The 5,038-nt window shown below is 36.6% G+C and overlaps 1 pseudogene; it reads right to left on the bottom strand.

The window, feature by feature from the left end:
- Positions 1-1,250: 1,250 nt before the first annotated feature.
- On the bottom strand, positions 1,251-1,864 carry LOC109372235 (60S ribosomal protein L15-like; annotated as a pseudogene).
- Between the last annotated feature and the right edge of the window lie 3,174 nt (positions 1,865-5,038).

Here is a 5,038-nt window from a genome sequence, read left to right as displayed (position 1 = left end):
GTTTCCTACACACTCTAATTCACCCTAGGAAACAGGAGCCTAGTCTAAGGGAAAACATGAGGCAAAGAGAATGTGGTGGCGTGCCTAACATTAAGGCAAGTGTAACAGATGGCCTGGGAAGTTCGTGAGATGGTAAGGAGTTGGAGGGTAGTCTGAGTAAGGATGAGAAAAAGTAGCTAGACAATGTATAAAGTTATATTGGAAACCATGAACTTGTATTAACACCAACTACATGACTTTTCTCAGTAGCTTTATGGGAATAATGGATAAAGAAGTTTGACTCATGATAACTTGTAAGACTGATTGCACTGAGCCAATGAAGTGCTTTTAAATAAAGCCAACCATATTTTTTCCCTAAGGTGGCTAGAAGGTTCATAATGGTCACAAATTAACACTACAAACTTAGAGCTAATAATTCTCTTCTCAGTTACTTTATGTTCAATTTCCTTCAGTTTCAGTATACACCAGTATAGTTACCATTATTACTACTTTGCATGAAATTCCGCATTCTACACATCCCATGGAGTCATGGGATTGAATCAGGATCCTCCACCTTTTGTGAACTTCAATAGTATTGTGGAGACCAAGCCAACTTTGTATAGGTTAACCAGGATTTGTTTCACTTGTAAGAGGCCCCACCTTGCAATGGGATTGTTCGATTTTCCTAATACTGGTGGCATGCTTTTAAACTATTCTCCTTTCAGAACCAGCAGTTATGTAAACAGAATATTGGGTTAAATCTAAAAATGTGAGCCCCCTAGTAAACTTTCATTGTTTTTGCATGTGATGCTGACAGTGGATTAGGGTATCCTTCACATTTCCAAGCAAAATGCAATTTACAATGGTTGTCCTTGCCAAACTCCATACAAAAGCCCCTTGAGAGTATACCAACAGAGCACTGTGTTACCCCAATAAAGCTGTAGGTTTCATCACATGCACCAAGAAATCTACGTGGCTAGTTCTGCACTCCTTTCACAGAATTTATTTATCTGTTACGCCACACGGCATTTTAAATGCTGACATATCAACTCCCTAATAAGATAAAGCAAAGACAAAAGCATTTATCTTGTGAGAAACAAGATACACCATCACTTGTAGTCTTCAAACATTATTGCACTTTAACTCTCATAATTTGACAATGCATTCATGAAGCAGTCTGCAGACAACTAGTTTTAACAAAGAACACTTTTAAGCCGATATAACTGTCCTGAATTGTTTATTAGGTAAGAATTTTACAAACATTATTCATATTAGTGGTAACGGTGGAGCTGGAGAGTATTGCGTCTTCTCCAAGCTGCACGGTGAGAACCACCAATAGTATGGTGGACCTTGTGGCCCTTTCCAAGGCCACGGCTCTTGCAGCCTGCAGATGTCAGCCCTCACATCTCCCTGTGCGTATGGACTGGTTTGGTGATCCACTGGGTGTCAGGATTCTGTGCGATAGCTTTGTGGAATGGATCAGTGAGAATAACCTCAAAGAATTTGTACGTGGAATCTTCACCACCCCAGTAAGAGTTCGGGACTCTCAGAGCCCCACAGTGGCGTCCAGCTCACTCCTTGGCAACAGACTGAGGCCTTCGAGCAAACTTTAGCTTGTTAACACTGTGATGGACAGGCTAGCCATAGGTTGTACCCTCAGGAACTGGGTGTTCGTGGCCACCATGGTGCTCACAAATCTGATATATTTCACAACATTGCTTGACCTTGTATCCCAGCCTGTGCACTTTATGGGACTGGGTTGGGGGTGCATGCTGTGGAGCGCAGGGAGCTGGCGGTACTGCCCCCAGCGTACCTCTAGAGGAAGCTGCATTACATCGGAGGGCTTCTTCCTCCATAGCATGGGGATGTACTTGTAAGCGCCCATCTTGGCTTACCTGATGGCTGTGGCCAGACAGAAAGGAAAGAGCCTTTCTCCCAGTGACTAATTTCTTTAGGAAAGATTACTGTATACATAAATCATATTATTTGAAGATATATGTAGTTAATGTTTCTTTGAAGTTCCAAGAGTATCTGAATATATCAGATGTTCATTGTTCTCTTTTAAGCTGTCAATCCTAAAGAGTAAATTAACTGTATAATTAATAATAGTGTTTTCTAATTGTTGGGAATGATTTCATATATTAACTTGTTTTATCCCCTCAATAATCCCGTTGTTATTCTCATTTTACATTTGAGGAAACTGAGCCACGAAAAGATTTGAGTAACTTGCCCATAGTTATACAGCTAGCAAGGGCAGACCTGGGATTTGAATTTGCCAGTTTGGCTTCAGGTTCTGCAAGTTTAACCACTGAATTATGCGTCTCTATTTATATTGTGCCTATATGACCAATGGATAGTAGCAGAAACTGTGATCATTAATTTAAAATATATTTAAATCATGCATATGAATTTGAAAAATCAGTAGAGAATGCCAGGACAGTTGAGGATCAGATAAATATATTTTAAATAAAATTTATTGGGGTGACATTGGTTAGTAACATTATATAAGTTTCAAGAGCATAATTCTATAATGCATTATCTGTATATTGCATTGTGTGCTCACCACCCAAAGTCTAGATAAATATATTATGATGGGATGGTATATAAAATGATGATGGAGCTTTGTACGTGAAGTAACATGTCCATTCTCGCATATTTGTTCAGAGAAGCACTAATAGAAATATAATGAAAACCACACAGGTAATTTTAATCTTTTTAATAGCCAGATTAAAAAAGGAACAAGAAATAGGCAAAATAGTTTTGATAATATATTTACTTAACTAAATACATCCAATGTGTTATCATTTTAACATGCAATCCATATACTAATTATTAGGTATATATTTTTTCATACTAAGTCTTTAAAATTTGGCGTGTATTTTATACTTACAGCATATCTCAATGTGGACTGGCCTCATTTCACATGCTCAGTAGCCATGGGTAGCTGGTGGCTGTCATATTGGATAGTGTGGGCTTAGCAAACTTGGTGTCTTAGGAGTGACCTGCTTATTTTTTTGTTTCTATGCATTATTATGAGTTTCTTTCATTTTTTTTGCATGTACATCATTCAGTGTCATTTGGTTCATCTGAAAGATTTGATGGATCTGTTCCAATGCCTCTTGAAACCTGTGTTAATAACAGAACCAGGAATTCTGGGATTCCTGCTGCTTTTGAAACTGTATAGGTTTAAATTTTTCTGTCCAGTGAATTCGGTCCCATTTTTCGATGGATTACCTTTTTGAGGTGTACACAGATGAATTGCTGAGTACTCCGTTTATTTTGTTTCAGAGCCCCTGCTTGCTTTCTTGCATGGGAAGCCCATTTGGGCTGATGAACCAGATTTACTGGTCTCTTTCTTTTCCTCCATAAAGCAGCTTAAAATCTAGTTCTACTTTCAGAGGAATTTCAGCAATATCGATGTCTCTTCTTATAGGTTCTCAGTATCTAGGTAATTAACTTTTTCTCACTAAGCCTGAGGGGTCCATATCAGTGGAACAATTATTTTTTCCAAAGCTGTTATACTTCTGTGGTGTCTATTTGCCAGAAGTTAAATTGAAGTACACTTAGTGACTTAAAACTGAAATGTGAGTAACAGCGCGTGGTAGTGATACAAACAGATTACTAAAATAAAGTCTGGAAATCCATGAACATTGTATTTGTGTTCCATAATTAGCCATCAACTCAACAAGAGATATAGCTTTATCTTAAATATGTGTACTTAAAATATACAAATTTATTTATAAGTAAAGAAAAAATATATAAAGAAAACCTAATAATTACATTTCTTCATTTGAATTTTAGGGAGTTTTTGGTAATGGGAAGTATTTCAAGTGGTAAACCACGTTAAATTAAATAATGCACTGAGAATCTAAGTAAATGTGGAAAGAATGTTATTTGTAAAATTAATTTAATAAGACTTAACTAATAGTTTCTTTTGTTGCAGTGAGTGGCATTGACTTGGAAAGAAACTGTAGCAGTATCTTGGTCAGTTAGACAAGATGCAACTTTGCTTGGTTTATTAACTACTATAACAACTAAATCGATTGTTATCCCAAGGGAATTAAAAATGTGTGTTTCTCATACTAAGTGACCATGAATAACCAAAAACATTTTGGGGGATATCCTAACCCTCATTCATTGAGTTTACACAGAATTTTGGGGTTAATCTTGCTACCCACTGGATGTCACTGTTGCTGCACCAAAAATGTCAAGTATTCGTGCATTTTTTTAGTCCCTCAAAAGGCACATAAGGAAGCATCAATTAGGGATATCAGTGATAATACTGTGAGATGGAACAGAGAAGAATAATAGCTAGGTTATCAGGTTGTTAATTAAAACGTTAGTCTGTATTATTCTTGATTTTCACTGCAATGACAGTCAATAGAACACTTTCATGTTGAGACTAGAGACTTTTGTGGAGTGACCCAGAGCTGTCTTTGATATCACAGTGGTGTTTTCATCATTTTGAAGCAGGGCAGATGTTTTTACATCTGTTCCTTCCTGTCCCAATGAAGGTTGAAAAGAGTCTTGCTTGATTGAGTCTCCTTAGATAAGGAATATGGAAATTATATTTTTAACCTTGGTGTGACTGGACTGCTAAGTATTAAGTCGGAAAAAACATCTTTCTTTGGATTGTTTGTTTGTGAAAGCTTTCCATGACAGTGATATAGAATTCATCCATATTATAGAGCTGTCAAACCTTCTCAAGAATTAAGAATACATGTTTTGTTATTTTCATTTTTCTCATTTGTTTACATCTGGTCAGTTGAAATGTTATTACTTATTGTTGTATACAAGACATGATAATGCATTGGATTCACAAAAAAGTTATGATCCTTGAAGTTTATTTACATTTTCCAAATAACTCAAAAAGTTGTGTGGTGTTTACATAGGAGAAGATTTGGATTTAAAGTATTAGGATTGGAAATGAATATATTTGCCTTTATATCCTAAGATCATCTTGCCTGCTTGGTGTTGACTTTATGTAGCTATCGAACAATGCTATATTTAAGTGATTCAGGGAGAATATTATACTTCCTGCTAAACCCTGAGACCATGC

Source organism: Hipposideros armiger, unplaced genomic scaffold, assembly GCF_001890085.2.
Source record: "Hipposideros armiger isolate ML-2016 unplaced genomic scaffold, ASM189008v1 scaffold_620, whole genome shotgun sequence".
Lineage (NCBI taxonomy): Eukaryota > Metazoa > Chordata > Mammalia > Chiroptera > Hipposideridae > Hipposideros > Hipposideros armiger.
The sequence above is the reverse complement of the archived record's forward strand: the minus strand, read 5'-3'. Positions and strand labels throughout refer to the sequence as shown.